Below are 23,201 nucleotides of genomic sequence, written 5' to 3' on the forward strand. Positions count from 1 at the left end.
TCTCCCGGGTATTTCCTGCTATCAATATATCGTCTTCATAACACGTGAGATTCTCTTTTAACTCTTCACTCAATATTTTGTTAAAACCCCTTATAAATGCTGCTGAAGATATAGTCGATCCAAAAGGGAGCCTTCTGAATTGAAAACACCTTCCGAAGGCAATAAAGGCCGTGTATTTTTGGCAGTCAGGTTCGAGCTCTATCTGCAAAAGCTCGATCGCAAAACAAGTGAGGAAAACACCGAAACCCCGTGATATTTTTGAAGGAGCTTCTCAAGTCTTTCATGGCGATCTGTCTCTGGCACAATAATGGTATTTATTTTGCGTGAGTCTAACTCCAGTCTAATTCCACTTTCGTTTTCGTCTACTACGCGTAGTGGACTATTATACTCAGATCTCGCGGCTTCAATTACACCTTCGTCCTCCATTCTTCGTAGTTCACCTAGGACCCTTTCCCGGTGTGACCATGGCATAGCATAAGGAGGTACCCGAAATAGTCTACGTTTCTTTACCTCAAATTTATATTGATAACCCTTAATGCATCCGGTTTCAGGTAAGAAGATCTCTGCGTTGTTTTTGAATGCGAGCTCCAACCCTTGCTTGTCCATATGATCTATGTTTTCTAGATTCTCGAGTTTCGAATCAATCTTACTGTTAATTTCATTAATCTGCTCACGTTCTGACATGAAGTCTGTTCTATCATCATCATTTTTTCTACACTCTTCCCTCTGAACTGCATGGTGGTCGGTGAATTGTAGTTTTAACCCGTCATTCCGCGCAGGTGGTCTGTCAGACCAAGGAGAATATTTTCACATTAATGCAATGTCTGAATGTTGTATCCAAGAAGCTATCTTCTCAGTATTTTTAAGTGAGTGTGATAGGAGTCGTTTGGTATTTCAACAATAGTACTTTCGGTTAGCTCACAACAAAGAGGTCTATGGTCTCACAGGCCAGCCGTGTGCTCTGGTGTCAGTTTCTTGTTAGCTTCTCCAAGGTTAACCACGCATATTTGCTGTACCTGGTTAGTTTAGTGGTAGAACAACATTTTGTCATGTTTCGTACCTTATTTTCGTGTGTTGTAAGTGTTGTAACTGCATCACGGCTTATTCTTACGAGGCACAGGAGGAAAGAATTAGGAACGTGATTGAAGAAGTAATGGCTGAAAGTGACGCCGGTGATTCTGAAGCTGGAGAAATCGACTTTGAAGAAATCCAGGACCCAGAGTGGAAAAGTGATTACGGCACTGAACAAAAAACGTCGAGTGGTGAATCAGAAGACAGTGATTGTGGTGTTGACAGTGATGTGTTTGTCGGTAAAGACGGAACAGTATGGAACTCACGTGCTTCGCCAAAGAACTCCCGCACACGTTGTCAAAACATCATAACTCATTTACCAGGTTTGAAAGGTGCTGCGAAAAGTGCTACAAATCCTCTACAGTGCTGGGAACTGTTTTTGATGAAAACATTATACACATATTCGTTGACTGCACTAATAGGTAGATTCAAAGTATCCAGGGAAACTTTTCAAGGGAAAGAGATGCACAACAAACTAATAAAGCTGAAATAAAGGCCTTATTGGGATTATTGTACTACGCTGGGGTAATGCGTGCCCATCGACTAAGTCTACAAGATATGTGGCGAACAGATGGCACAGGAGTTGAAATATTTCATCTCACAATGGGCATAAACAGATTTCGTTTCTTCCTTTGGTGTCTCAGATTGGACGATAAACAAGGGAGTTGAAATATTTCATCTCACAATGGGCATAAACAGATTTCGTTTCTTCCTTCAATGCCTCAGATTCGTCGATAAACAAACGAGAATGGAAAGGGAGAAAACAGATCACATGGCAGCGATAAGACAGGTGTTCAGTCTAATCGTTGAAAACTTTCAGAAGGCTTATACAGTTTCTGAATACGTGACAGCTGATGAAAAACTAGAAGCATTCCGTGGAAGATGCAGATTCCGACAGTACATGCCAAATAAGCCAACAAGTATGGAGTAATGATTTTTGCAGCAGTGGATGCCAGAATGTGTTACACATTCAACATGGGGGTGTATGTTGGGCAACAGCCTAAAGGCCCTTACAGACAGGACAACAAACCAGTTGAACTTGTTCAAAGACTTTGCCAACGTATCCTGAATACAGGCCGCAAAATAACTTGCGACAATTATTTTACAAGTTATGAGCTTGCAAACACATTGATTACGAAGAAGACGACCATCGTTCGTACCGTGAGGAAGAACAAGAGACAAGTCCCAAGGGAATTTATTAACACTAAAAACCGACAAGAAAAGTCATCTATGTTTGGGTTTCAGAGAAATTGCACCTTAGCCTCTTATGTGCCGAAACGAAATAGAGTGGTATTAGTAGTGTCAACGATGCACCACAATGGAAATATTGACGAAAATACAGGGAATGGTAAAAAAAACAGAAATTATCACTTTCTATAACTTTACTAAGGGTGGAGTTGACGTTGTAGACGGAACGAGTGCAACATGAAATGTAGTTAGAAACACAAGAAGATGGTCAATGGTTGTTTTTTATAGCATCATTAACAGAGCTGCGATAAATGCTGCTATTATTTTCGACTGAAATCAGAAAGAACAACTGAGAAGAAGAGAGTTTTTGAGGCAGCTTTCTTTTGCGCTTCTGCATGATCATCTTCAGCTTAGAGTAATGTTAAACATCTTCCCAAGGAAGATAACCGAGAGAACTGGAGAGCTTTGCAGTGTGAAAATTTCAGAAGTGGAATCAACTGTGACTTCACAATGACGTCTCTCTGCCTACGTTTTTCTCGCACCTGCTGCTCGTTGAAAGTAAAGTCTAACTCTCTTAGGATACCCTTGAATCCTTATACATCAATTCCACATCGGCCGACAAGCTTTTGCATGTACCAAATTGGCCACTTCATGTAACACAATCTTATGATCTCAGCCGGTGTGCATGGGTCGTCCAAAAACTGATTTTACTTGGTTAGGTTTTCGAAGTACTTCACCGGGCTATGGAACCCTGAACTCTCTAAGTCTCTGCTTATCATTCTTTCCTGTTTGATCCTGTCCTGTCTCTCCTTGGACCTGAATTTGTTTAAAAATGCGTCACGAAGCTCTTCGTATGACGTGCACGTTTTTGCAATGTTCTGCATGCATTCGGCCGATGTTTCCTCGATATGTGAACATACGAAGTCCATAGTGATTAAAATTCTTCTGGGTATTATGCCACGCCATTGCTAAAAACTAACAACAATAATAAACTAAAACCGACGTTTCGGCCGAATTGCAACGGCCTTCCTCAGGGCACGGGGAAGGCCGTTGCAATTCAGCCGAAACGTCGGTTTTAGTTTTTTACTGTTGTTAGTTTTTAGCACTGACGTGGCATAATCCCCGGAAGAATTTTAATCACTATGACACCAGCCGCGGAAGCCTACGTTCTTATACGAAGTCCAGTTTGTACATCAGAGGCCAGTGAGGAGGTGATGATAAATAAAATTGTCCTATGAAAGTTTTTGGATGTAAAACATTACCCTCGTCTTTGTAATGGTGGAATTTTCGTACAGAGATAAAATGCTTAAAATCGAAAATTTCATCAAAGTTTCTTCTACTACATTCTCACTTGGCGCCAACGTTTCCGGTCTACCGTTACTTTGGGCATCGTCTCTTCGACTCCACGTTACGTTTCCATCACTGGAAAAATGTCCCATGGTGCGCATTATCGGGTAACGATTATGCAATGAAATATCTCTTTGCCGTTCTCCGTATTCGCAATTTGCGACCCAGTCGTGCTCTGTGTAGACGCGGGGGCCGCCACTCTAGCGATATTTCGTTGCTTTACAGATACGCTTCCAGTCTGTAGTTGACGAGCAACTCCTACATTCGAGCACATTCTAGTATCGTCTTGACTTGGACATGATCGTGCTGAGTTTGAACTGGCTCTTTCGGCTTCTGTTATTTCCAAATCGCCTACTCTTTCTTTTCTGAGGTATGATTTTTGACTAGGTTGCGACCTTACTTCCTGAAGTAACTGCTTAATTTCACTTTCTATGTTTGGTTTAAACTGTGAGACCCCCGCAGCCAATGCCTTATTTGGTACAGCTTCTGTCTTTTGCAGCAGCGTTATTTCCACTTGTTTCACTCGCCTCTGAAACTTCTTTAATGCACCTCTACCTACCTTTGTCGTATTTTCTGTCTTCTCTAATGTTTCAAGAGCAATCCGCTTTGCATCCCTCGCAAGTTATCGCGTCTCGTTCGCGGTTCTTCTGACCTCCGCAATCTCTCGTTCTACTTTTGTTCGGAGCGTCACTACCTCATTTTTCACTTCCCACGTTTCATGTTTTATCGACTGAATTTCGTCACTAACGTTTTGAAGTTTACCTACCCCATTTCAGCGAGTACTTCATCATTCCTCTGTTTTATTTGGCTTGCCAATTCAGAGCTGGCCTTTTGAATTTTGTTGCCCACTTCAGAACGTACTTCATCATTCCCCTTTTTTTTATTTGGCTTCTCCATTCAGAGCTGACCGTTTGGATTTTACTTCCAATTTCACTTCCCATTGCTTTTATGTATACAAGGATGTCCAACATACCTGCATTATCTAAATCATTTCTCCTATTGTGACTTTCTATTCCTCTACTCTTTTCCCTTTCCATTTCTTGGTATTCAAGAAAATCAACATCACACGCACCTGATATCATGACTCGTGACGATGTCACTGACGGCGATCTACCACGATTGTTAGTTGTTCCGTGTTCACTTCGACTCCTTACATTATAGTCCCGTATCTTTACGATTGCCTCAGTGTGTCTCTGTTCCTCATCTTCGCTGTCAGATGGCCCACCACAGGCTTGACTGTGTTTATCATCCTCAAAAAGTTCCCTTGGATCGGTATTCTCCAAACCTGTACCTTGTGCTGCTAACAAAGCTAACTCTTTCTCATCCCATAAGCTTTCTTGACTAAAACGTCAATCTGCCATTTCTATATTGTTACAACTAGTGATATGTTTCGCCCTAGTTATCATCGGCTGATCCCTGATATCAGTTCTGTCTTAAAAATACACAAAATTTGCAATACTCACATTTTTAATGTAACGGGCATGTAACATATAATATCTAAAACAAACTAGCTAAATTACTGGCCACGTCCTGAACGAGCTGTGTCGTTACAATACAAACAAAATACAGTGACTAATGACATAACATAAATATCAATAAATTGCAGCCACCTGTCTGAAGTGCAACGCCTCTGAAAGGAAATACAGTAAAATACAGAAATATTATTTTTAAAGTTATCACGTGACTTTACCTGTGTAAACAATACACACAAGCCAGTGATCAATATCAATAACACCTTTTGAAGATTTCCGAGGTTTCAAACCACTTTATGACTACTGCCAGACGACTCTAAGTAGGATCCCGGTACAGTAAGTCATATCCAAGATGCTACTCCAGGCGGGTGTAAAATAAAGGTGTGCAACGGAAAACTGAACGCTATAATGAAGATTTTGCCATGATATCCCTTCCTTCTTGCTGTTTAATATATAAATTACAACATAAACATAAATGGCTGATTAAGGGAACTACTAACTATAAAATGATAAATGCTGTTTCTGCTTATACATCTATTGTAGATTAAAACCCCTTTACACTACAACTGTTTATAAATCAATGGACATAAAAAGATACAAATGAATTACATAACTAATGTTATTGATGAATTGCCTAAATCTGCTCCTTTTTATGGCACCGCGGTATAATATAAGTAACGAGAGACAACTGACATCATCTACGTAACAAACACTAGAGGACACTACTTTCAAAGATGATCTACAGTGGTGTGCAACCTCAGTTGAAATACAATTTACGTTACAGCTGATTTGCTTTATAGCCCTAATAAGCCGAAGCAATTAGCAATATCACCGAATGTAATGTGTCCGGTGCGTCGGAGTGATGGTTCTGAGACAACGGAAGAAGACCAGCCACATAATAAAAAAAAAAACTCATTCAAACACTAGGATGACATAATACGGTCCGCTGACTAGTATAATCTAATACTGTCTTCCCCTCTCTGTGTTCTACAGGTGAGAAACGTGAGCTCCCAGCCACAAGGGCGGAGTTCAGATAACGTCTCAGCGCTACTATAGGCAGAAGAAGTGCTCTCAATCACTGAACGCTGCGTACTCACCGACTCCCTACCCAGACGCGCGGTCCAGAATCGTATACGTTTGCAACAGTGCAGTGCCTAACCGTTCTAACTATAAAATCTCGTGAGAGCAAGGACAGCAAGTCCGTCTGTACCAACAAAAGCTGATACTGAGCGACAGTCAAACTTGGGCGCTCAACACGAAATACCTCATTCTCTCCACCGCTGGCTTCCCATCAAAACTCGGCTCCCCTCCCTCATAACTGCAGAAGCCCAACCCTATTCTCGAAACCACGGAATATTCTCGCTCTCTACAGATTCTTCCAAACGCCGAGCAACCATATTTTAGTCTTCTGTCGTCCAGCGCGTATTGTTTGCGAGGAAATACATATACTAATACAATGGTACGCTTTTCAGAGTAAAAATCGTCGGAAATAACCCAGACTGAGTGATTTCTGAATTGACGATTCCTCGTTCCTCTCGGCTGCGTCCAAGATTTTCGGAGTTTCGGAAGTATTATCCGATTATCCTTTCGGACCCGGTACATAAACGACTGACCGCTTCTGTATTGTGCTTCAGCACACAGGTGCTCCAATCATCTGTCTGGCACTTCCTATATGAAGCAGGAGCAACATACCTGTGTAGGATTTCTATCCATGGCTTGAGTTGGGCCTGCTGTTTCATTTCTACTGGCGTTCCAACCTCTACTAATATAGGCAGTCATTCATTACGCCGTTTTGATAATAAAGACACTCCTCACCTTTCATGCAATAAGCGTTAACAATAATTTACAAGGTGTACGTGACAATGTCAGTCTTCTTTAAATATTCACACATACGATGTACAACCTACCAAATGATACCTAGTTCCAGTTGAAAATCACGGTAAAGTATGGAGATGAGTGCTTGTAAGGTGCGAAATTATAGCCACCTTACAATATTACTGTTGTATCTGGACTCTTGCCCCTGTAACTACGGATAAGGCTGCTGTCCCATGTAAGGGTCAATACGTTGGTCTGTCCTCTCCACAGATACCTCGCCAATGTATCTACCCAGGTTACAGCTATCACTGTCGCTTTTTTAATTAAAAACGTGTGTTTGCATTTTAGGATTTAAATGCAGCCATTGCTTCATACAACTTTTACAGACATTAGAAAAAGATACAGCCCCAAACGTCTTGTGTAAAAGGACGACAAAAGTCCCACACTTTATACCTCTTTGGTCACTAATATAGTAAATATGTTCTAAGAAAAGCAGTTGATGGTTTATTTTAATACTTGTAATGATCATGTTATTATTTGTAAGTACGTGTAAACAATGTGTTATCTTCAGCTTGTATGCGATTACACAAGAAGGAAATAACGATAGATTTAGTAGTCAGAAACAACAGAAAAATTGTGCTTGCACTGAATCACAAAAGGGCTCCCTAGATACAATATGACAGTCTTGAGCCCTTTAAGTACCTTACACTTAAATTCCCTATTGAATTTGTCACATGTAATAGAAAAAGTGTGCCTGTAATACATATCCCCATTCGCATTCCAGTCCTCTCAGTGCACAACACAATGCCATCGCAACCTCATGCTTCGCTTCGTCATCCATGTAGTATTACTTTTCTTTTGTTTTTAAAAAATATGGAAAATAGTTACTTACATTTTGGGGATAGACAGACAGCTACTACTGCATACAGCATTTGCCGAGACATGTAAACCATTAAACCACACCGCCACAGGTCGTCTGCTTGCGCTTGGGCCTCTAACGGAATCAGGACCTCAGAAATGTACCCTCGGTCTATGATAAACACCCAAGTTAAACACTACATATGTGTTTGACCACTAAGCAAATAAATATTTTTAAAGAAATCTAATAATGACGTATCATATTATTTAAATATTCATGAAATTATTTCTACATTTAAACAATGGGTTTTACGCTGTTACAAAAAAAAAATATGGAAAGCATAACACTTAATTCCTTCTAGGATGAATTGAAAAATGCTGGAGGTAGGAACTGGTAAGACCTATGCAGGAATAATACAGTTTGTTACAAATAAAAATGGCATGTTTAGCAATAAAAAACAGCAAAGCAAATTTTACTTCAGCTCATTAAAGGGCTTCTTAAATTAAATATGACATTTTCAAAACAGTTCATTACGCACGCTTGCATTCACCATTGCGGTAGTTACATAAATTAGAAAAAAGTTTCCTGTATTTCACATATTCGCATCATCTCCATTTCTCACGGTGCATAACATAAGCCAGTTCAGTATTTTCCTAATCGTTCTGCGTCAGAGCATCATTACTTTCTGTTGCTCAGTCGAATCTAGGCTTCATCCGGTGAGTCCGGTGGTTCGTTTGCCCAGGATACAATATTTTGTTCGCCAGTCTTTTCTTGCAGCTAATGAAATTCCTTGCATGCAACACAGAGACTGGCGCGGTTTCATTGTCCTTCGTTTCCCCTTTATCTATATTGCTATTAGAGACTGGAATTTGAATTTCTCTTCTCTGCTTCTTCGCTATTTGCCGTATCTCTTTGGAACACTGTAGTGTCGTTGGTTTGTACCTGCAGAATGATTTTTCGGAAGAGTGTCGCAATGTAGGAGAGATTTTGGTGCCGCATCCATTTTACACACCTTTTCCCAGCATTGCACCTTCATCGGTCAGAGATTCGCCCTCACATTTGTTTTCTAGTTTCACTGCTTTTGAATTGTCCTTTACAATCACTAAGTCTTGCTAGCATTCCACATCATCGAGAGACGTTATCCGATGTTGCTGATCCTGTACGATGGCAGTGATGATGAATTTTGATACATGTTCATTTTGGCCTGGAAATGGAATTTCTTCTTCGCTAATATGAACAAGGTGCTAGAATGCGCTTAAGTTTCATATCATCTACTTTCCTCTCAGAAAGACAAACCAACGTTAGTAAAAGTTAAATATTTAGAAGGAGCTTTTAGCATTATTAAATGAAATACTTTCTTGGAAATACTTTAGTTATCATTGATAGAGTACAGGAACAAACAGTTATATCCAACTTGTCCGGGAACAAAACTCTGGTTACAAGGTCTGTGGACAGGAAAAAGTGGCACTAGCAAAGAAGGAAATAAGACAGTAATGTAGCCATTCCCTATGTTACTTGATAAGTATAGAGAGAAATCAATATAGGGAAAGAAGGAAATCAGGACAATGAGTAAAATTAAGACAGATGAAATTAAACTATGATACTGTAATTCTCTCATTTGAGAAATAACTTGGGAAATGAGTTGTATGAAATTGATAGTCTCTTCAAAAGTGGTTGTAATGTAAGTACGATAAAATAAGGCAAAGATAAGAGAGTGAAGTTAAACCAAATACCGTTATTGTTATCAGCATGCAAAACTTTTTGAGAATATAAATGTTAGGAATTCTTTTCCCGAAGTGTCTGTCTAGGCGTTAGCTTTATGCAGAAGTGGTACTTGATCGAAGCAATTTACTAAAGGAACGCAACAGCACTTTTTGAAGTGCCTTGTTATAGAATAATGCAAAAATTACACTAGTAGATTGGATAGCTAATCAAGGGCTACTAAATTGAAAGGTTGAGGAAAGAGCCTGTAGGCACAACCTGACAAAAATAATTTCGAGGAGTGAAAACTTTAAATATAAATCTAAGCTTCAATAAAGTAAGCAAATTCAAATGGATGTAGGATGCAGCAGTTATGCCGTGATGAAGACATTTGCACGGGATAAATTAGCATTAAATTAACCTTCAAAATGAAGACAACAACAACAACTATTCTTTTCTATCTGGGCACCCACGTTTTAGCGAAGCTCTTTACTTTTCTTCGTTGTTCATCGAACATTAACACTTTCGGCCAGAGTGATACTGTAAATCGTTATATATAAGACGTATGGTCGAGCTTTCAAGTTAACTTACACCAGGTTAGTAGGGCGGCAGGATGAATCTCACATTTATTACACAATAGTGTGCCTCAGAAAAATCTAGGATGAGAACGAAGAAATAATACTTATTTGATGCTATATTGCAGGTAAGTTACTTCTTCAACTCTAAGTAACTGACAAGAGACTAATAGGTCACACATACTGTTCACTATCAACAACTACTTATACATCTGACAATTGCGTCAAAAATATATTGCATTTTAGAGGAAAAGACAAATACGTTAACTATTTTTTAATGGTATGGTAGTGAAACCACTGTGCTCATTTATCTCTAGTTATGTTCCGTACATGCAGAGAAAAGGGGCACTGTGCTTAACAATCTCGACTCGCATTCGGAAGGAGTTAAGTTGAAAGTATCATCTGGCCAACCTGATCCCGGTTTGTCGTGGTTTCCGTAAGGCGAATACCAGATTGGTATCTTTGAAAAGGACACATTTGTCTTCTTCCCCATTCTTTTCCTATCACAGCTTGTGCTCACTGTCTGGTGTCAACGTTGCCGATGGGACACTTTCTTGTTACATAAACGGTTGTAAAGTCATGTCTGTAACGCCACTGGAAAATGCAAAGAGAAAATCCTGAAATGTAGACCGCCTTCGCCGGAGCATGATACCAATTAATAGCTTAAGTTTCAAATCAAAATAAGCATATTGCTGTCACAGGGTCAGTATTGTGTAATGTTGAAATGAACTGCAATGTGCAATGTTGAAACGAACTGCAATAAAAGTATCATTTTACTGAATTTAAGAGCCATCGCAAGTATTCTCTCTATATGTTGTTTATTGTAATGGATCCTCTGTAGTTCATATCGTACTGATACTGTCTAATAATAAAAACGCACAACTAGTTCCTGGTAGATCCGTCAGCTATTTTAGCGGATGGCATCGGGTTTCCTAAGGAGCAGGTTAGCGTCGTAACAGTGTCTGCTCTGCCGCAAACTTAATATCTGTGTTTACTTTTGCCCCCCATCCGAAAGTTATCTTGGTTAACAGCGTACGCACCTGGCGACTGTTAGCTGTTGCGCATGTGGAAGGTTCTTCCTTATGCGAGATAAGATTTCTTACAGCACCAAGTCAAGTTATTCTAAGAAGAGAGATGCCGTGTACTTCATCTGCTTGAAAAGTTGTGTACGTTCTGTTCAGAGTGGTCTCGCGTTTTGAATTTCTCTAGGTTTTGTTCTGCAGGGGTGATGGGAACCGGACTGCCTTTCGACTAAATCGTCGGGCAAAACCAAGTAACAGGCACGTATTTGCTCATTCAAGTAGCGGATCAGACGTCGATAACTGTTGTAGTGTGACTCCCTTTCCTGTCACCGAAGGAGTCACATTCTACGCATTGCGATCTACTAACATGCAACACCTGTGACGAAACTAAAACAAAAATCACAGGAATAAGAAGTTAGGCCATAAAGGTCTTATACTCAGAGCAACTAGAGCTCATTCGAGTGAAAGAAGAAAATGGTGTCTTAAGTTGAGCTTCCCGTCAACGACGTGCTCATTAACCATGCTAGAATATGAAATGTGTGAAGAAGGATAGCGGCTGGGTCCTTTTCAAAGTAACCATTGCAGCTTGCAGTTCGATACATTGAGAGGAACATTAGTAGACCTAAATCTGGACGGTCGGACGGTTATTGGAGCACGGTTCATTAGTCCAGTGCCTTAACCATCCACCACGTCCCTCACCTAATGCCACTGAGGTGTAGAAGGGGTGTACAGTGAGGGAGGCAAAAAGTGGTCACGACATTTTTAAAGGAATCTATTTGAAATAATTTAGGGAAACTACAGAAATCCTACATAAAAGATACAAGGTTTCTCCTTAAAATCCGTAAATGCTGGTACATGCTGTTCTTTAACTTATTGTGCCAAGTCGTTCGTTACGTCGTACCACTTACTTTTTATAACAACAGTTTTCAGCGCTCAAATAATACGACGTACATAAGTTACAGAAAACAAATTTTAAAAAACTATCCTGCGAAGTAGTTTTCCACTAATGCTCCGACATAACTGTAAATATAACACTTGCGGCCTCCAAGCCTAGACCGAAATCGGAAAATCACGTGTCTTAGTTCATTACTAACGATGTGTAGACTACTCTGTAGTTTCTACTGTCCCAATGATTTATGGAATTTAGCACAACTTAAGACATCATTTCTTATGTCAAGTGTCATTTATACATCATTCTCAGAAACAGCGATTCATCCCAAATTAACCCCCTTGGCATACATCTAATACATAAAAAAACTTTAAAAATGTATGAAAATGATGAATTACAGTCATAATAATGAAGATAATTATAATAAATTAATAATAAAGCAATTAAAATAATTCCTACTGAAATTATCGTTAAAAGAATTTAACTCGTAACTCTCGTTTGAGAAACATCATTGCTGAAGTAATCTTAAATCAGTATACAACTAATCAATATACTAATTTTAGAATATATTTACAAACAGGTGATAGTAACGTTGAAACAATGTAAAGAGTACAGAACGTAACCAACTGGAACATCAAGAACTGGTTAATGTGCTCAGAAAGGGGTTTGACCACCTGTGGCACCAGTACAAGCCTCACAACGACGGGGCATGCTGTGAATGATGTCATCAGTCTCATGTTGAAGCAATAACGCCCCACTCTTCTGCAGAGCTGCTCACAAGTCTTGGAGAGTGTTTGATGGATGCTAAAGTGATGCAACCCGTCTCCCTAAGGCATCCCAGACATGATCTATGGAGTTCAAACTGGGAGAGCGAGCACGCCGCGCCATGCGTGCAATATCTTCTGTATCCAAAAAAACATCAACCACTTGTGCTCTATGAAGCCTAGCATTATCGTGCATCATATTAACCACACAGCACCTCACAACAACCGCCCGCATCTCGTGGTCGTGTGGTAGCGCTCTCGCTTCCCACGCCCGGGTTCCCGGGTTCGATTCCCGGCGGGGTCAGGGATTTTCTCTGCCTCGTGATGGCTGGGTGTTGTGTGATGTCCTTAGGTTAGTTAGGTTCAAGTAGTTCTAAGTTCTAGGAGACTCATGACCATAGACGTTAAGTCCCATAGTGCTCAGAGCCATTTAAACCATCACAACAGCCGCGCATGAGATCCCAAGATCTGACTGCGATTAAATCTTGCTGATTCACCCGTACAGTTTCATGAAGAGGTGTCAAAGTGTTCAACATAATCCCTGCCCTCACAGTTAGGGAGCCTCCTCGATACTGGTCCGTTTCCACAATTTTTGGTCCTGAAATCGTGTTTCACGAGCCCTCCAGATGCGAACCCGTCGAGAATCACTTTCCAGTCAAAATTGGGACTAATCCGTGCAAAGAATATTGGCCCACCGTTCGACCCACCAGTTGGCATGTCGACTGCTCCACTCTAGGCGTTCCCGTCTGTGAACACAGGTCAGAGGTAAGCAGACAGCAGGTCTCCAACAATAAAGGCCACTCTGCTGAAGCCTTCTGTACACCGTTTGCCTCGATGCAACAAGTCCAGCGGATGCTGCGAGGTCAGATTCCAGTTGTTGTGCAGTACTAAAGAGGTACTGTCTTGCCCTTATAGCCAAATAACGGTTCAGTCTTTCTTATGTCACACGACGTCGGCCCTGTCCTGGTCTCTGGGATACAGTTTCTCTGGTGCCCGTCGGGACTATCAACTGAATCCTTCACATCAGGGACATTTCCAGAGCAGCTAAAACAGGCAATAGTTGTACCTTTGCTTAAGAAAGGTAATTCAGAAGACACAGAAAATTACCGGCTCATTCCCATTTTCGTTCGATTTCAGTGTATAAAATGTATTGCATAACAGGTACTTTTAGCTTCCTTTTTAAATAAGTGTATTTTTCCAATTTCTTTAATCTCTTTTGTTAATTTATTGTGCAGTTTTATTCCTTGGTAGAAAATGCTGTTTACAGTTTTATGTTTATTTTTCTTGGTAAATGAAAGTAGAGTCTGTCTCTTGTTGCATGGTCATGGACAGAGTTGTTTGTACAGTAATTACCAATGATATTTTTGATGTGTACAACTGTCTGGTAAATGTATTCACATGGAGCAGTTAAAATCCCCATTTGTACTTGATGCTCTTGTTAAAGATGAGTGTGTCATAGGCATATTTGTGGATCTTTCTAAGGCATTTCATACAGTCGACCACAGGATACTTCAAATACATCTAAACATTTAGTAAAATACTGATCAGAAATAAAATACATTAATATAGGGGTTCTGCAAGGTACCATATTAGGACCAATACATTTTCTGATATACATCAATGACTTTCCCAGTGGTGAAAAAATTCTCTTCGCTGATGACAGCAATATTATAGTTACTCAGAAAACAAGAGAACTTCGTGATGAGAAAGCAAATGAAGTTCTCAGGGAAGTTTACGATTGGTCAATCAGCAATAAAGTGACATTGAACATAAAGAAAACTAATGCTATGAATTTCAGTTTGAAGAGGAAAAATGACAATGTTAAATTAAATGTAAATGGCACCTCTATAGAATGTGTAACAAATGCAAAATTTCTAGAAATGAAAATTGATTCTCAGTTGAATTGGTGTGAACACACAAAGGTACTTACAAACAGAATGACATCGGCATGCTATTCTCTTAGAATCCTATCATCAGTGTGTAACATGCAGTGCCTTTTAGTTACATATTATTCATATGTATACTCAATTCTTAGCTATGACATCCTTTTTTGGGGGAACAAACGCACAAAGTATCAACACAATTTTCAAACTCGAGAAAAGAGCCATAAGAATCAAAACCAAAACTGGTAGTAAAGCTCATTGTAAAGATCTGTTCAAAACACTGAGGATTTTAACTGCTCCATGTGAATACATTTACCAGTCAGTTGTACACATCAAAAATAACATTGGTAATTACTGCACAAACAGCTCTGTCCATGACCATGCAACAAAAGATAGACTCAACGTACATTTACCAATAAAAAAATTAACATAAAACTCAAAACAGCATTTTCTACCAAGAACAAAACTGTGCAATAAATTAGCGAAAGAGATTAAAGAAATTATAAAAATACGTACTTAAAAAGGCAGCTAAAAAGTACCTGTTATGCAATACATTTTATACACTGAAGGATTACTTAGATAAAACGGAGTAGCGGTTTGTTAAAATATGATATACAAGTAAATAGTAATAATAATCATTATAAAACATCCAACATTCCACATAACACCTTCACTCTATGTTTTTTCCTTTTTCTTTTCTAGAAACACACTCCCCTCAAGCTATGCATAGCACAATACTAACACCTCTTTCTCTTTCTGAGCTCAACATCTCTCTCATTATGGATGGATGGTGACTCAGTTTTTCAGGATAGCAAATGGGAGGTTGCGGTACAGAAAATGCCGCAGAGGTCACCATTGTGTGTGTGTGTGAGTGTGTTTATGTGTGTAGGAAGTGTTATGAAGCAATGTGTGAATAGTGTATGCAGTGACTGATAGATAATGAATAAGGCTACTACTACTACTACTGCCGGCCGCGGTGGTCTTGCGGTTCTAGGCGCTTCAGTTCGGAACCGCGCGACTGCTACAGTCGCAGGTTCGATCCTGCCTCGGGTATGGATGTGTGTGTGTCCTTAGGTTAGTTAGGTTTAAGTAGTCCTAAGTTCTAGCGGACTGATGACCTTCTATGTTAAGTCCCATAGTGCTCAGAGCCATTTGAACCATTTTGAACTACTACTGATACTACTATCTGTGCCATACTGCACCGTCTGTGACTGTGTACACGGCGAATTTGGATGAGGGACAACCCTGAAAACACTATCCTGCTTGATACGTGCCCTAACTTCATGTCTGGGGTGGCTGTCCGTTGATGGGAATGCCATCTTCCGTGCAGAACACGATCGTAACGACATTGTTGACAGTTTGTATGATTATATCGAAAATTGGATACAAGGCGGGGAAATAGTAGTTCGTTGCTTTAATTTTGGACACCAGTATTCCATAGCAGGGCTTCTTACACACCAACTGAATACGTTTCTAGTAACAATACAATATTACAGTTTCCAAGGCAAAATTATTTAAAGGCACAACGAAAATACTTCACCGAGAGAGCACTCAGATCTAGATGAGAGGGTAAACGAAACAGGATTATTGTAATTATGTAGCTGCTGTAATCCACAAATTTGATACCATGTATGATATACAACACCCTCAGTTATAGTTAGTAACGTTATAGCGTCGGCTTCTAGAACCGATAGTGATCTGAGATTCTGACGTGCACCTGTTGAGAACGTCAGTGTATCCTTTGGTGTATCCAGTTTCTACCCATATCATTTCTCATACCGTGTGTTCCACACGATACCCCGAAATGCACGGAGGAGAACGCTGCTCGTCACATGTCTGCCTAATTTGGATACGAGACTAGGCGCTGTCCTAATTGATACGCGATCCGTCCAGATCCATGACATGTAAATTATATGCACCCCGTAGATGTTTCAGATACAGTGATTAGCTGTCACAGAGACTGACCACCCTCCAGCCAATCATTGTTACCGTTTCAGGCGAAATTTAATGCCGTTCTGTGGTTCATGGTGTGATTTACAACGTCATACTTTATCTGGGAAACGTAATACACAAAGTCTTTACACAAAAAAGCTAGTGTTTTACGGTATTCCTCAACGAATTTTGGGTCTTATGTGTCAGTCATAAGGAGTAATTTGTTGTATATATAAAATGTACGGCACAAATTGCAGACACATTTGATGTATACACTAGCTGACGGCAATTGTGCTCGTACTCCACGTTTGTATTGGGAGAAATTTCCGGGACGAAGGTGCCCCAGCAAGAAAACAGTTGAAGCCGTAGATCGTCGACTTATGGAACATGGGGCATTTAAGCCTGATACTCGCGACTGGGTGAGGCCTAGAAGTACAAGGACACGGCAACTGGAGGCGGCAGTTCTTCATGTAGTTGACGACGACACTAGTGTCAGCTCAAGACATGTAGCTGCAACACTGAACGTTGGCTACATGACTGTCTGGCGATTGTGATACGAGGACCAGTTGTGTCCATGCCATTTACAGCGTGTGCAAGTACTATGAGCAGCTGATTTTCCTGCACGAGTACTCTTATGCGAATGGCTTACTCAACAAAGTGTCAACCATAATTTTAGTGCAACGGTACTGTTCACAGATGAGACGTCGTTTCAACGAAATCAGATTGTAAATTTTCACAATATGCATTTTCACAATCAGCAGGCCCCTAAGGAATATCACGCTTAAGTTTTTGTACTGGGGACAGTGATGTTTCTTGTTGCCCCATACTGTAGTAGTCCAGTAGAAAACTGCCATGGTCTGAGTACCATATGAGCAGAAAAGGAATAATAAATAAATAAAATACCTCCAAAAAGAAAAGGCATGGCCCACCTTTAGGTGTGAGCAACAAAGTGAATCACAGTATGCATGTGAAGTAATGGAAAAGTGTTAATCCCCTTCCCTCCTTGTGATCGGTGCTGCCCCTTCCGGAACCCCCCACTTATACGCACCGGCGGAAGTTGCAGTGCGCCACAGCCCGTCAGTGCTCGCCGTGGCCATCGACCTTCGCCGCTGCCAGCGCCAACAGCTGATCGCCGCACCTTGCGCTGCCACTCGCAGCGCCTCACAACACTGACGCACCATCCGCCGTCGTCCAAATTTTGTCACGCAAGATATTAAAACAAGAAATATTGTCATTCTTTCAATACTTTTCCTAAGCAAAAACGCAATTTTTTTTTTCTTTCAACTGAATTTCGCCAGTGCCTGCTGCCTGGCGGCTAGTTTCAGGTAGTAGGGCACGCTGCATTATACCGGACAGAACCACTTCGAAATTCACGTGTTGAACCATCAGCAGCTAAACTCACGTGTTGCTGATGAGGTGACGCTACCGAACCGCGCTTCTAGAATCTGGCTGTCCAATAGGGAGGTTCGGAGGTAGTCACGTGGGGCTGGAGCCGCGGCCAGCCGCCGGGAGCGTTCTTTTATGCTGTCAGCTTCCGACCCGGTTAGAGGCTCTCCTCTCCTGCTCTCTTGGCCAGCAGTAAATTCAGTTGCAGCGGCTTCTCTAGACCTGCCTTCAACCACTTTATACTGAAATAGACCATCATGTCTATCATAAAATGTTTAGTGTCAGCTCAAGGCATGTAGCTGCAAAACCGAACTAGGACCCCAGGACTGGCGATTGTGATGTGTCAAGTGTCAACCATCATTTTAGTGGAACGGTGCTGTTCACAGATGACACATCGTTTCAACGAGATCAGATTATAAATTTCCACAGTCTGCATGTATCGGCAGACGTCAGTCCTGAGCAGGTGTTGAAGCAACTCATTGACAAAGATATTCTGTTAATGTTTGGTACGGGCATTCTTGGTGATTGTTTGGTAGGGCTTCATTTTCTTCCACCTAGGCTCAACGGACAAAGTTATCACAATTTCTTAGAGAATGTTCTACCTGACCTATTTGCATATGTGAATTTAGCTGTTAGACAAAACATGTACATTTTGCACGACGGAGCACCTAGTCATCTTAGAATGTCCATCGCCTTCTAAATACCAGATTAGGTGACGGATGGATAGGTTGAGATGGACCAATTGCCTGGCCTCCACGCTCTCCGGACCTAAGCCCACTGTACCTTTATTTGTGAGGGCATTTGAAAGCTGTTGTATGCAAGATTTTTAATCTCCGAGTCCGTATTATGGATGGCTGCGAAACCATACGCAATACCCCAAATACACATCGGCGTATCCAAGATTCACTACGACGGTGGGTTGACGGATGTATCAATGCCTACAGGGCACATATTGAACACCTGTGAGGAAGAGAGCTATGTGGTATGCTGGTACGTAGAAGAAACTGTGCTGTAAGATGGAAAGAAAACGTTTCCAGACCCATGGTCATACAACATTATTTCTTCGTCTTCCTGTGAGGAATGTCTCCTGCAATTTGCACCGTACATTTTTGTTATAGTCTGTATTATTGGTATTGTTCTTGAGCGAGAATGGTTCCACGAAAAAAGAACCTTTACTTTAAGAATCACTAAATAAAGGAAACAATGCAACGGAAATGGAAAATGAGCGTACTTGAGGAACTTACTTGAAAAAATAGGATAGAACATGAAATAGCGTTCCTCTCATTTAATGTAGTAAATATCTCACCGATCCATATTTTGTAATACGAAGGTATCGTCTCAGTTGTGCGACTGGATTCGGGATTTCCTGTCAGGAAGGTCGCAGTTCGTAGTAATAGACAGCAAATCATCGAGCAAAACTGAAGTGATATCAGGTGCTCCCCAGGGAAGCGTCCTGAGACCTCTGCTATTCCTGGTCTATATAAATGACCTGGGTGACAATCTGAGCAGTTCTCTTAGGTTGTTCGCAGATGATGCTGTAATTTACCGTCTAGTAAGGTCATCCGAAGACCTGTATCAGTTCCAAAGCGATTTAGAAAAGATTGCTGTATGGTGTGTCAGGTGGCAGTTGACGCTAAATACCGAAAAGTGTGAGGTGATCCACATGAGTTCCAAAAGAAATCTGTTGGAATTCGATAACTCGATAAATAGTAAAATTCTCAAGGCTGTCAATTCAGCTAAGTGCCTAAGTGTTAAAATTACGAACAACTTCAGTTGGAAAGACCACATAGATAATATTGTGGGGAAGGCGAGCCAAAGGTTGCGTTTCATTGGCAGGACACTTAGAAGATGCAACAAGTCCACTAAAGAGACAGCTTACACTACACTCGTTCGTCCTCTGTTAGAATACTGCTGCGCGGTGTGGGATCCTTACCAGGTGGGATTGACGGAGGACATCGAAAGGGTGCAAAAAAGGGCAGCTCGTTTTGTATTATCGCGTTATAGGGGACAGAGTGTGGCAGATATGATACACGAGTTGGGATGGAAGTCATTACAGCATAGACGTTTTTCGTCGCGGCGAGACCTTTTTACGAAATTTCAGTCACCAACTTTCTCTTCCGAATGCGAAAATATTTTGTTGAGCCCAACCTACATAGGTAGGAATGATCATCAAAATAAAATAAGAGAAATCAGAGCTCGATCAGAAAGGTTTAGGTTTTCGTTTTTCCCACGCGCTGTTCGGGAGTGGAATGGTAGGGAGATAGTATGATTGTGGTTCGATGAACCCTCTGCCAAGCACTTAAATATGAATTACAGAGTAATCATGTAAATGTATATGTAACGAGAAGGTAACTTCATAATTTGAGGACCACGAAATAAAGGAAACAATGCAACGGAAATGAAAAATAACCGTACTTGAGGAACTTACTTGAAAAAATAGGATAGAACATCAAATAACGTTCCTCTCATTTTATGTAGTAAATATCTCACTGAATCATATTTTGTAATACGAGGGTTGGAACTTTAATAGTGGGAAATATTTATTTACAGCTCATACAAAATACATACGTGCTTCAAAGTGTTACTGACCTTCAAAGTAGTCACCAGCGTTCTGTATAACCCGTTGGTAGCGATGTGGAGGTGGTAGGATACTCTTAGCAGTGCTAGTTGTGTTGACATTTTGAGCGGCGCCGTCTATTGTCCGACAAATTTGTAGCAGCTATGAAGCGAATGCCGTGAAGTGTTTCCTTCAGTTGAGAAATCGAGTTGAACTTAAGAGGGCTTAAGTCAAGGGAGTTCAGTAGATGGTATAGCACTTAGGAGCCCCATCAGTCAAACAAATCAGTAACAGCTTGTACTGTACGTGTTTGAGAATTGTCCTACAAAATGATGGTCAGGTCCTGCTGAAAGTGTCATCGCTTCTCTCTCTATGCTGTTCATTTTTGCAAGACAACCTACGACCAGCTTAAAGACAGAAGTGATGACCCGTTCTGTATATTAATCAAATCCAATTTAAATCGAACCAATTTTTTTTTTAATATGAAGATGTATCTGTTCTACTACCTGTAGATTGGGTACAATCGATGAAGGAAGGCTAACGAATGTAAAAACTAGAGAAACACAAGCTACTGATTAAAAAATGCTGGGTAGCAGGCAATTAGATGACAACAGTCATAAATGATCACTTATCTGGCAAAAATCTAAACACTGGCTTGTAACAATATTCGTTAGTGCATGCAGTAGTCAAAGTAGCGCATTCATCAAGCTAAAGATTGATTTGAACACTACAGTGCATGGTCCTGTTGGCGGTGGTATGCCAGTGCCTTCCCCTATCCTTTTAACTGTCTTACCCAGCCCCTTACTTGTGAGCCAGCAGTTTAATGCAGATGATGAACCACAATGTAACGATCCGTTTTTCACATAAACAGACATTTCCAGAGGTGAAATAAGTTATAAGTAACAGGTGAAAATCTTAGGATTGAAAGAGATTCGTACCCGAAATGTTTGGATTTGTTGTCTAGCATTTTGCCGCTAAAAGTCCAGTGAGAAAGAAAATTAAGGGAAAAAATTAGTGTAGTTCCAAATTTCTGTGCAGTGTGTGTAATGAATAATATACTAAAAATACTGGAAGCTGAGGTGTCAACAATGGGAGGGCTGGTTAGAGGTTTCTCTTTTAAATTTTTCTTGACAATTACGAAAACTGCACCTTCTACCCGAAATGTTTCCCTGTATAAAATAAACTAAATTAAATTTCCTGCCTAAATGGTCCTGGTCATTTATTCTATCTCTAATAGTTACCACGTTGCAAACAATGAAAGCTATTGAAAGTAGTGCTTTAATGTAATAAAATTAATGTATATTATCAAATAAAATGGGTTAAGACCAAATAATCAGTGTTTGTACCATATCTAAATGCAGTAGAACCGCATTGAAGTATGTATTATGTTCTGGGGTTGTAACAGATTGGAAAGGAACGGTTGGAGTTAATGACTGCGAGGGAAGAAAATTTGCTGGGTTGTGGTCGTGCGCTTCCCTCCTTCACAGGTATCCAAAATAATGGCCAGTTCTCCAATATATTTAATGCACTACGTCACAAAAAGAAACTTCAGCTTGTTTCATAGAGTTACACCGATCCTTCCACAACTCCCTCTATGAATCACTGGCGACACAGTGTGCAGACATGCCCAAGGATGTTTGTTTTCCATAAAGTTCTTTAACGCTACATGGAATACCGACATGAATTACTAATCACACTAACGCAAGAAATCATATTGGCAGAATATTAGTAAATCTTTGCACACTTTTCTACTATACTAGAGGGAAATTGATTCTTAGTCACGTGAATAACTGACCGTTGATTTACGTAAGCGGCGATGACGCTCCATAGCGATATACACTACTGGCCATTAAAATTGCTACCCCACGAAGATGACGTGCTAAAGACGCGAAATTTAACCGACAGGAAGAAGATGCTGTGATAAGCAAATCATTACCTTTTCAGAGCATTCACACAAGGTTGGCGCCGGTGGTGACACCTACAACGTGCTGACATGAAGAAAGTTTCTAAACGATTTCGCATACAGAAACAGCAGTTGACCGGCGTTGCCTGGTGAAATTTTGTTCTGAAGCCTCGTGTAAGGAGGAGAAATGCGTGCCATCACGTTTCCGACTTTGATAAAGGTCAGATTGTAACCTATCGCGATTGCGGTTTATCGTAGCGCGGCAATGCTGCTCGCGTTGGTCGATATCCAATGACTGTTAACAGAATATGGAGTCGGTGGGTTCAGGAGGGTAATACGGAACGCCGTGCTGGATCCCAACGGCCTCGTATCACTAGCAGTCGAGATGACAGACATCTTTTCCGCGTGGCTGTAACGGATCGTGCAACCACGTCTCGATCCCTGAGTCAACAGATGGGGACGTTTGCAAGACAACAACCATCTGCACGAACAGTTCGACGACGTTTGCAGCAGCATGGACTATCAGCTCGGAGACCATGGTTGCGGTTACCCTTGACGCTGCATCACAGACAGGAGTGCCTGCGATGGTGTGCTCAACGACGAACCTGGATGCACGAAGGGCAAAACGTCATATTTTTCGGATGAATCCAGATTCTGTTTACAGCATCATGATGGTCGCATTCGTGTTTGGCGACATCGCGGTGAACGCACATTGGAAGCGCGTATTCGTCATCGCCATACTGGCGTATCACCCGGCGTGATGGTATGGGCTGCCATTGGTTACACGTCTCGGTCACCTCTTGTTCGCATTGACGGCACTTTGAACAGAGGACGTTA

This window comes from Schistocerca gregaria, chromosome X, assembly GCF_023897955.1.
Source record: "Schistocerca gregaria isolate iqSchGreg1 chromosome X, iqSchGreg1.2, whole genome shotgun sequence".
In the NCBI taxonomy this organism is placed as follows: domain Eukaryota; kingdom Metazoa; phylum Arthropoda; class Insecta; order Orthoptera; family Acrididae; genus Schistocerca; species Schistocerca gregaria.